This window comes from Chenopodium album, chromosome 13, assembly GCF_948465745.1.
Source record: "Chenopodium album chromosome 13, dcCheAlbu1.1, whole genome shotgun sequence".
In the NCBI taxonomy this organism is placed as follows: domain Eukaryota; kingdom Viridiplantae; phylum Streptophyta; class Magnoliopsida; order Caryophyllales; family Amaranthaceae; genus Chenopodium; species Chenopodium album.
Window position 1 is genome coordinate 19,984,039 of NC_137846.1, and position 11,801 is coordinate 19,995,839.

Consider the following 11,801-nt stretch of genomic DNA (forward strand, 5'->3'; position numbering starts at 1 on the left):
TATTATCACTATACTTTTAATATTTCGTATTTACAAAATTAATCATAACTTTTAATAAATATCTTATAATTCAGTTTTATTTCTATCATAAAATTTATTTCGAAAAGTTCTTTAAAATGAGATCCATTTATAATATATTTAATTTAGTTAAAAAAATAATAGAGAATTAGTAAAAAATAATTTTGGTTTAGCAAAAATACTTTCATTCCATTAAAAATAATTTAACTTCAATAACAATAATTTCAACTCAATAATAACATAGATATCTATTTACAACAAAACTACAAAAAATACACTATTTTATAAAAACAAACATTTAAAAAAATTGGATGTATAATAAAATATTGTACATCCGATATAAAGTTATCTTAAAATGATAAAAATTATCCTTAATTGATGAAATTTATCTAGTATATATATAAGTTACCCTGATATAGATAAAAGTTATTTATACTGTACTGATAAAAGTTATCCAAAAAAGTCTAAAAGTTGCCGTAAATCTTTACCTTTTCTTAAATATGAGAACCTGCCTACTGTAGCTTAGGAACATTATTTTGGTTACTGTTGAAAATGAATAGTGATAGGACTTTTTTGCCCTTTTTTTCCAGCTTTGATCGGCAATGCTTTCCCTCACAGCCATGTATTTGTACGACTCCAATTTTTCATTCCATTTTTCATCAACTTCCCTTTCTCTCTCATGGCGATTGATCCTCTCCTAGAACTGAATCAACCAACTGTTCACTCAAATTGAAGGAACTGTATCAAGTTCATGCTCCTTCAATTAATCAATTCCAACTCCAATTTCTTCATTCTCAACCGCATTACTACAAGTAGGGTAAAAGTACCCAATTCCATGATTATCCTTCTCTATGATATCTCCTCTCCTTTTAATTCACCTTCTCTCTAAATCAAATCAAATTGTACTAGAAATTAAGCTTCAAAGTAACCTAGGTTTTTGAATTATAATGATGAAGTTTCAGATGATATTCAAGCTGTACAGGTATTTGCTCTCTCCTAAATTCGGGTTTCTTGCTTTAAAAAAAAAAATCGGGTTTCTTTGGAGTTTTTGTTGTGATGATTTCGCCATTAAATATTCTCACGTTTTGTTCTTCGATTCCCTTCTTTTACGTAATTATCAGCTCGATTTCAAGCTTGCGGATGATCTAAACTTGCTTTACAAGATACTAATTGCTAGAAGTAATCATCGAAAATCCAAGCAATCATCTTTTATTTTTAAATTTCTGGGTTTTGATTATTTATCTTAACTTTTGAATTTTTTTCCCCTTAAATTTTCATTTTCTTTTATTTTTAAAGCATTTTCATTTGCTGGGATTAGTAGCAACAATAGTGCGTCGTTCAGAGACCCTGATGTAATTGAAATTCTGCGTTCTTCTACTTAGAAATCGAAGCCAAGAAAGCAAAATTCGTAAAATCTTGTTAATTTGAATTGAATTATGTAGGTTGTTCAATTTTTATCTGAATTTTCTCGGTTTGAGTTGGGTGATTGGGATTGTTATTTTATCAATGTAGAAATCGGTACTGTGGTACGAAGAGGTTTTATTGTTATCATACATTTAGTTCAAAGAATTCCATTTATTTTATGGCCTTAAGTATTAAACAAACTTAAATAATTCGACACATGATTTTTGTTAAAACTGTTAAAATGCTTTTCTTAATTTTACCTAACATCTGGATTTTTTAAAATGATTGTTCAGGCTGACATGCATGTAAGATAGAAAATTTTGGCACTTCTGGATTCATGGCAAGAAGCATTTGGTGGTCCTGGTGGAAATTATGGTCTTGTGATGAACTGAGGGTAAGCTCATTCAACTTGATGTTTTCAGTTACGACTTCTCAACCTTAATCTAGGTCCGTAGGATTGGGGAGCCATTATTAGTATAGGGGCAAGACATCACTGTGCATTTTTTAGCTAAACTTATTGACTCATGCTTTATTGCCATCATAGCCTATAATGTGCAACACACATGAACTTGAAACTAGGTGAAAATATGAGATTTAGTGGAGGCAGTAGATGGTACCTGGTAGGGACTTGAAATGTATGAGGATTGTTTTTGGTTTCCTATAGTTTTAGATACATGATTGATTCACTTTCGACTTAGAGTCCATAAGGGTGAAGCTTTGTCTATACCAAAGATTTTCTTTTCATTAAAAACATGGTTGTATAAGTTCTAACATATAGTTGATCTTGCTTTCTTGTCTCTTTATTTGTGATTTATGCTAGGCAAACAATTGTATTGAAGCTAGAAATGTAGGATACTATGGCAGAGGTGATGGTGCTTTTGACTACAAGTTTTAGCTTGAAATAGATGTAAGTCTTGTTATTTATGTTATTATTAGTATATAATTTTAAAGAAGGCCTTCTGTTCTTCACCCGGCAATGTGCCAAATAATGTACTTGGGATATCTCTCTGCAATATTGGAAATTGAAATAAATTAAGAATCAGAAAGAACAAGGCATACATATTTTGCAATCCGCAAACAAAAGTACTCATCTGTATACTGGTTAAACTGAATATACTTGGTAGTCTGTGTTTCCAATGTATTTTAATACAGACTCTCACTATAGTGTCTTAACTCATCCTGCTAATGTTGCACAAAAGATTGTTGGTTGTGGACTAAAGTGAAGGATTGAGACCAAATTTGGCCTTGGTCTTTTTCTTATTTCCTCTCTCTAATGTGGTTTGGTAGAAGTCTCCATGGTGTAGTACATCTGTTACGAGTGTTACCTATAAGTCTATGACCTCACTGATTCCTCATTAATAGATCTCCAAACACCAAAAACCATCTTGACAGCAAGCCAGGGGAGAAGGACGAAAATAAATACAAAAATTAAATCAGGCCACAAAAAGCAGGCCACAATAACCGCCTTAAAGTAATTTCCTCAATTTAATTCTTCGTAATTTACAATTTGTAGTATTCGTTCTGAAATTTCAAATCTTTCAATAGGTTTGGCAAACGTCTTTGTACAATTTGATGCGCGGTTACGCAATGTAGCTTTGTTAGTTGTCATTTAGTACTAAGCATCCCAACACTGTACGTGATTTTTTCTTGTGCAATTCAATTCAATCTAATTTGTGTTTGTTTGTTTGTTTTTTTCTTTTTTTGTTAATTCAATTTGATGTCCGTGATTTTACAATTTTGTTTTGTAATATCCCATTTTATTTTGGTTCTATTGTTGATTTCAGTTTAGAGGCCTTATGACTGCTGAAATCGTCTTGTTTTGGGGACCTAAGTTTTCATATATCTTCTGCTTTATTGTATATACACTGACCTTTGTAATTATGTATGTGGATAAAGTTCTGTTGCTTTATGTTTTTAAGGTATATTGGGTATTAGATTATTGTGTTATGAATGTCAAACAGATGAATAATGGGTAGTTCGAGAAATGAAACTCGGATGATGATTATGGTTTATCGAGTCCGTTATGTTTGTCGTCTTGGGGTGACCTTGATGTATATATTTGCGATGGATATGTATCCAAACTTGTTAAGGCTACCAATTTCCAAACGTGTATTTGTTTTCGCCTAAGCTTAAGTTTCTGAGTGTCCTAATCAAAGCCTGATCTTCAGGTGGTTCAATACAAATATTTGAGATAAAATGAAGATCCCTTGTAATATAACTAAAGAATTATGCTGTCAATTCTATTCTATAAGAAAGCTTGAGTATGAATTATCAAGAAAGTATTCATATTGCCATAGGAATCCTAATGGAATGTGGATCATATTGCTGCACTACTTGTTAATTTTGGCTGTTATTGTGGTTCATGGGTTGCTTAAAGTGGTTATAAAGTTAAGAGCTTTCACCCCTTATGACCATATACTCGGATGTGTGAAGTATTGGTCAAATCATGTGTCTAGTTGCTTGATAAAGAGAATTGTGACACGTGGTGCATATTTGATAAAGAATTGTGTATTACATATTATTTACCACTGATTTGTTGATGCAGTCCTATGTCCTGCGAGCTGAAGAAATATAAGAAGGATTTCTCTAGCTGGTGTAGGAGTGTCAATGTGAGATTGTGAGAAGGAAGAAAGGCAGCACCTATCAATTGCTATAATGAAAGAAGTAATTTCCACTGCCATACATCTACATTTCCCCCTTTAAAGTCGATGTGCTTTTAGTATAAAATTTAGATTCTTGAAATATTTTCAATTGTTTTCGAGTAAAAAATATACAATTTTATCATGAAAAAAATTGAATTTATACTAGGCCAAATACAAACTAAACACATTATTACCCAAAATTCCAACTGCTTTGAACTTTAAGTTAAATGCAAGTATCTAGCTCATTGCATGATATAATTCACGTGTTTTAGTTAGAGAGAGGAAATATCACTTAGGTTGAGCATTCCTCTAAATATGTCATTAAATTAATATTCCTTTTCCTTGATAATTTGTATATCACTTTGGTTGAGCATTCCTCTAAATATGTCATTAAATTAATATTCTTTTTCCTTTATAATTTGTATATGTTCATGATGGGCTTCTATGTCACCCACTTAGCTCTTTCTTACAAGTAATTAACTACATAGTACTTCACAAAATGCATTATGTGTAAGATTAGATTGTCTTTGGGGATAAAAGGTATAAATGAGATAGAACTTACATTTTGCAAAAAAAAAAAAAATTTAGCTCTTTCTTATTCTTTTTTTTTTTTCAAGAATTTTAATTAGTGTGTTCAACACATAGGTGGTATTGGATGTGGCTTTTTAGGTCCTAATATCTTGTAAACAAGTTTTTGATCCACATATAACCTCAATTAGTCTAATTTAAAGTAGGAAAAGTATGAAATTATAGTTGGAACCAAAACGGAACCATTTAAGTCATAATATCTTGTAAATTCTTCATTCATATATAACCTTATTTAAACCAATTAAAAGTATTTAGTTACTCTGTAATTTCCGATTTCTTGTTGTAATCTGTAAGCTGCTGAAACCATTTTAGAATTGGGGAATTAATTGGGAATATTTTTTTATCCTTTTAATGTTTTTTTAAAAGGTATCGACTTTCCTTATCCTAATACAATGATGAATTTATTCAAAGGAAGAAGGTCGACAGGTTGTCTGTACCTCACAAGCCAAATTAGGTGATAGAACAAGTTGATAGCGGGACAAGAACCGCATCACCAGGCCAGTACCATATGATGTGGAGCTAGATGAAGTAGAATCCTTCTTTTGTCAATTCGCAAAGGTAATCTAAATTACTTTTTCTGCGTGTACATCCTTTTTGGTGCAATTGTTGTAACTTGAGTTGTTAGTTATGACAGAATTACAAGAGTGAGTGAGTGAGTGGTGAGTAGTGTTTATATGGCATAGTATGTGATTGATAATCTAGGCATCAAATATCACAGGTGAAAAGTGGAAAAGCATGTCAGAAGAGCCAAAAAAAGAAAAAAAAAAAAAAATCTTCATAGCACGTAAAAAAAAGAAAAGTATATTTGTCTATTTGATTGATTGATATATTTGTCTGTTTGGTTTCCTTAAAATATTAATGGTGGTGTATTATCCTAAGCATATTCTAGCACGAAAACTTCCTATTTGTCAATTTGAGTGAATATTCAATAGAGAGATGAGAAGCACTCATACTCTTGTTTGAAAATTATGAATTTCAGTTATTGCTACTTTGTAAGTTCTTTAAGAAGAAATTATAAAAGCAGGCAACAACTTTGACACACGTTGGTTGTTTGGTTTTGGCTGCTTTGTAAGTCCTTTGACATATTATTGCTTCACTTTTTTGGGTGTTAAATAGCTTAGTGTGGGTTTTTTTTTTTTTTTTTTTTTTTTTTTTTATTAACCAGTTGCTCTTACACCTACTTTTAGGTTATGTAGTGAAGAAGGAGAAGCAACGTTGTATTATAAACATAAAAAACAAAGATTTTGGTTGTAATATAGAGGAGAAGAAATTGAATCTTTCTTAGAAAGAACTATTATTAGACTATATTTATGATTTATGGAAATCCAAAATCATGTAGAAAGTGACTCTAAGTTGTAAAAGTTGGATTAGAATTTGGCGAAAAAAATAGGGAAGAAGAGAGAAAAGGAAAGAATGAAGGAAAGGAGACAATGTTAGGTAATGATGATACGGAAAAGATACTTGTAAGAGATATTTTTAAGGTATAAGACTAAGAAATAAGCAAAAATGAAAATGACTTTCTTAGACGCACATAAATCATAAAAGAAAATTATAGAGAGATAAGAAAGTATTTGGGAGGGGGCTTAGTTGGACAAGGCTCATTAAAAGATTTAAATTAAAAAAATAAAAGGAGGAATAAAAGAAAAGGTATAAGAAAGAAAGCTTGAACAACAGGGAGGTAACGAGAGAGAATGCATGTATAGGAAAAGGAAGAGAAAAAGAGAAAGGTAAAGGAAAAATCGACACATAATATAATAGAGCACTTTAAAATAGTAGTAAGAAATAAAGTACTCTTTTATACACTTATATAAAACTATAATTAAAAAATAAATTAATAAATAAAAATAAATAAATAAATAAAACAAGAAAGGTGAGTGAGTGAGAGAGGTGAGGTTATAATTAGGGATCGGATATGCAAGTATGAATTGATTATAAGATAAGGAGAAAGAGAAATATAAATAACAAAAGAATAAGAGAAAAAGAGAGCACTTTTAAAAGACCACATCCAAAGTGAAGTTGGGGAAAAGATATCACTTAATAAAATCTTATTAAAGAGGGTAATTAATGGTGGGAAGAGGGGGCAATAGGTAAAAGGCTTATTGAAATGTTCAAATTATAAAAGAAGAGTACATGGGTGGGTGGAAGAAGGAACACAAAGGTGGGATAAATCAAGGGAAAGATAGGAAAAGGGAAATATGAGAGGGAGAAGGAGAAATATAAGAGAGAGTATAGACACAACGATGAAGGAAGAAGAGGTAAGAAGAAAAGCTAAGAGAGATAAAGAGGTCGGGGGGAGAGAGAGAATATTTTCTTTTTCAAGCCGGTAAAACATTGAGTGTAAGGAAATGACAGTCAGCAGATGGCGAACTTGATATAATCAAAACACTTGGTAAGATACATCGCGAGGTGAGCTTGGCCGAAAAGTTTATCAACTTTATGTATGCCGATATTCTATTCATCTACTCTTAGTTGCATTTTTAGCCCTAAGACTTGTATTGCTTTCAAAGATTGATCATATTCTAAAAATGACATGGTTATCTGTAAGTATCTTTGAGTTCTGCCGTTTGTTATTAATTTATTATTGTGTATCTTATTCTAAAAATGACATGGTCATCTGTAAGTATCTTTGAGGTCTAGTATCTTTGAGGTCTGCCGTTTGTTATTAATTTATTATTGTGTATCTTTAAACGAAGGGGGAAAGAGAGAGGAAAGTTGTGGGATAGAGTAAAGGGAAGGAAGGTGTATGAAGAAGAAACTTTTTATCACAAATTACGAGTGAGTAGAGAAAAAAAAGTGATTATGCATAGGGGGAGGAGGCACGTAGCTCATATTATATTTCCTAAGAAATGAAAAAACATGGAATACAGATAATAGGAAGATAGGTAGATGGATATCAAAGGAGGGAAGGGGGAGCTACTCTTATTATTTTTTTTTTCCTCATTAGAAATGGATGATTTAACATTTCCCCAACATCTTAGTTTTAACCTGGTGATTTTATAGATTCAGGTTTCTTCTATTTTATATATCCAACTTAACTTATTTTGATATTGAGGGCATGATCTACAGCAGAAACCTATATGTGAAGGACTACCAAATCCTCCATTTAGGTTGCAAATCTAATGAAGAAGGCAGCTCAACATATCTGCAACGTAGTCTGTTGCTTTGTATCTCATTGTTACTCTTAATTAATTACCATGTGGCCAGCATGCTTATCTTTTCTTTGGAAATCTGGTCTGTAGGTGGTAAAACGTGTGGCCCTTGTGTATTTTTGTAGTATAGAGTATGATGCAACAACAATTTATTTATTTATTATTATTATAAGTCTTGTGATTTGAGTTAAATTTTGTTTCATTTCTTTCATTGTTTGAATTATGGTTTTGCTAATTGAGATTCACCGAAAGATGTGTAGGAATGGGGGATTGTGAAGACAAGTGCAAGAGTGTTTTCTTTGTCTAATGTCCTCAAAGATAAAATGCTTGACCAAGGTGATCTTGGTCTATATACTGTTCATAAATCTAAATATTCATTAATGGAGATATTAAAGCAAACAATGCTTGATCACGAGTTTGCTTTTAGGAAGCAGATATTAATTTTTTATTCAATTTGGACAAAATGGTTGATTATGATGCTTTCCTTAGTTATGTATACTCAAGTTATGACAGCTAACATTTTATTTTTATTTTTATTATTTTTAAAAAAAATAGATTCTCAAGTCCATAATTATATCAAGCAAAATTTTTATTTGATTTTCAATATCTTTTTGGCATTCTAGATTATTTGTCGTAGAATGTGGATGTCCTTTGTGTCCTCTGTTTTTGTGCAGATATGAGAATTTACTCAACTTTTTAATTATTTTCCATGATTTTTCATGAACTTTACAGAGTACAAATAGCTAGGATGGAAGAATTGAAACGAAAGGGTTTATATAATTACAGTATGAACGAAGGAGACTTCATCAATAATTTAAGATGTTCAATGGTGAGTTTAAAACTATCTTATATGAAGTATTTCAATATCCCTTCATGTTAATGGTAGTGCCACTTTTATCTTTTCTGCTTTTGCTACTTTTGTTTCTGTAGTTCAGGAATTGTGGTTTGGGATGGAATGTTTCTTATGGATTGTACAAATGTGATGTCATCTTGCTGCAGTAATATTTGTAAATATTTGAACATGTAACAATTTCGTACTCAAATTTCCCTTGTTTCTTGCAAGTATGACAATGAAACTAATGTTTTTTCAGGCTAAATACATGCAATTTTCGAACTTCAATATGCATTATGAGTTGCAACCAACACCTCTGACTATGCAGAAACCTCTTGATCTCCAACTTTCAGCCGATGAATTTATTGGCCAATGTTTTGACGAATTTATAAAGCGGATTATAACGGTAGAAACAACAATAATTTCAGATATTTACAAATATTACTGCAGCAAGATGACATCGAGAAGAAAATGTCCATAAATATATAGTAAACATACGAACAACGATGAAACAATGACCAAAAGACAAAACCAATAACTTGGGGAACCGCACGCAACGCGCATGGGTCCACAACTAGTTCAATAAAAGTTACTTCGACGTACAGTTTTATTAGTTTATGTATATGGGATGCATACAAAAGTTTTTGCTTTATAAGTAAGAGATAGGATATCGTATGTCTAAAATCTAAATATCTTGCATTATCAAAAGCAGAAAAGTTTATCCAAAAATTTTATCAACAATCCAGATATCGCTCGGGCACAAAACTAATATATATATATATATATATATATATATATATAAAGGGAGTTTTTTTCCCAAGTTTTTTATAGAGCCACATGGGATAAACATTTTCTTAACGACATCATGTATGTTTACAAATTTTAGTTATAGCCAATCTAATAAGAGATTTGTAAATTCTTTTAGAATAAATAATTCAAATGCCACATAAGCAAAATTGGCGAATGAGACTTTAAAGTTTAAATTAATTAAATATAGTGTATTATCTTTTAATGTTAAGAATTTCATCTAAATACATAATGAATGACTGAAATTTCACAATTTATTTTTAAACTCTTTGTGGTTGATAACTTTTTTGTCTATTTCCATACTTGATAGTAGCACTAGGTACCGTTCTTGCTTTCCTCTCTGTGTCGTCGGTGCTTGCTTTAACGATGGAGTATTTGGGCCTAATGAGAATTTGGAGAAGAGAATGACTTACTAACTTAGTGCTATTCTTTTGTACACACATGTAGTTACTGTATTAGTGTTATTCTTTTGTACACAAATGTAGTTATTGTGATTAATGTATGTGTATTAATAGCTCTAACGAGACCATACTTGTCGAGCAATACTAAAATGTATAAACATGTCAACACCCTTCATTTCATTTCTTATATACATCTCGATGATTGATATTCCCCATCGCATAAAAGATATTCACAGTTAACAAACTTAAGATGAAGTGATGAGAAGCGTGTACAATCTATCCCTACCCTTACTCCTTAAAAAATGCAACAGTATTGTGGACAATAACTCTTACTCGTGAGTTGTTTTTTTTTTTTTTTTTTTTTTTTTTTTTTTTTGGTTCCCACTTTTATTATTTGTCGTTTTTAGCCGTTAAATTAATTTTTTAGTCACGTTTGCCAATACACAAATTCAACCAGTTATATCTCTCATTACTAATAAGCAAAAATTATGAAAATTTGATATTTTAAAAATATTTATTGTGATGAATATAACAAGATCCCACATGAATACATGACTATATTTTAAATTACGTATAAAGCACAAAATACGGTAAAAGGGGAGTTTGTAAATAGTGTTAAGGTCAAAATGTATCAACTAAAAAAAACGGAGGTAGTAGTGTTTTTAGGAATAGAGAAATACGTGGGTATCCAAACCCTTTGGAACATTCTAATTGTTAGGGTTGGTGATCGAGTGCACAGCGGAAGCAAATTAAATATGTAGAGATTGATGAAATAATTAGAAGATAGATGAAGGCCAGATAATTTAAATAGTATAAAGGAAATGGACACACAATATTTAACGTGGGAAAAATTATCAATTAAACCCGCGACGACGAGCATCCGTTATAATACACTATATGAAAAATAAGAGAATACAAGAACTCTTGAAAGGGTGAGTATTACAAGAGATTTGACAAAGGATATTTGTAGAGTACACAGTTATATTACTCTTGAGGTGTATATGTGTAATGTAGTTTCAAACTACATTGTTTAAGTGATCTAATTATATAAATATTTCATTATTCTTTATATTCTGATATATGGTGATTACTCGGCTTTTTGCTGACGTGTGTGTTTGTTTGTTCTATTACTTGCGTTTGCGACTATATCTTTTCTTATGGTGGCCCTGCAACAATCTATTTCGAAATTTGTTCTTAATGGTGAGCAGTCAAGATTGTAACAGGTTGATCAAGTGATAGTAGCTAAAGGAGTTTAAATGTTTCGATTAGTATGCTATAACGAGTTTGTAAAGTTGTATAAATAGCTCACGTAGTTTTATTGGGTTGTACAATTGGGATTTTGTAAGCCTTAACACTTGACAAGTTGTCGAGTGTGGCGGCAATACCTCCGATTTAGGTGTATGCTTCCGTAGTTTTATTCAAAGGTTGTCTATTTTTCTTTTAATTCTTATTTATTGTTAGTTAGTAAAATTGTAATTATAGAGTAATATTATTTGAGCATTATGAATTAGTATATATATCGACATCAATTAATACAGATTTGATTTATCAAAAAAAAAAAATTCACATCGGATTGATTTATCATTTACCCTATATTTATTAATTCAAAAATTATTTTTATCGTCAAACCAGTTCATACTAGCAACAAACTAGTTAAGCTATTAAGGAGAGTCGATCTACTCAGCCAGCTCCAAAAGCTAAAGAGAGCAAGAAAAGAAAAGAAGTCTGGACGGTCAATGATTCTGACCAGCCATCCCAGAAAAAGAAGAAAGAGTTTAAACCGTACGTCCTTGTAGACACCCAAATGTGTCTCCCCAAAACCAAACCCGGTGATGAATACCTTTCATGTCATTTGATTATCGAACAAAGCGAAAGTGTGGAAAGTCTAGTGATGAGGATGTTTTTATTAAAATATCTCTTCTTTCTGTTTTTGAAAATATTTCTTTTCTCTTCCTGTTTT

At 31.2% G+C, this 11,801-nt stretch overlaps 1 long non-coding RNA gene across 8 annotated transcripts; it reads left to right on the plus strand.

Moving 5' to 3' along the window:
* Window positions 1-648: 648 nt before the first annotated feature.
* Window positions 649-10,007, plus strand: LOC145574683 (uncharacterized). 8 transcript variants are annotated; one of them, XR_014098127.1, is made up of 7 exons: window positions 1,323-1,456; window positions 1,716-1,816; window positions 2,243-2,329; window positions 3,968-4,086; window positions 5,064-5,210; window positions 8,534-8,630; window positions 9,751-10,007. It is a non-coding gene; the product is annotated as an uncharacterized LOC145574683 (long non-coding RNA). The 8 variants fall into 8 exon arrangements; XR_014098131.1 differs by having other exon boundaries at window positions 9,754-10,007; XR_014098132.1 differs by lacking the exon at window positions 9,751-10,007 and adding an exon at window positions 2,785-2,893 and having other exon boundaries at window positions 8,534-9,382.
* Window positions 10,008-11,801: the final 1,794 nt, after the last annotated feature.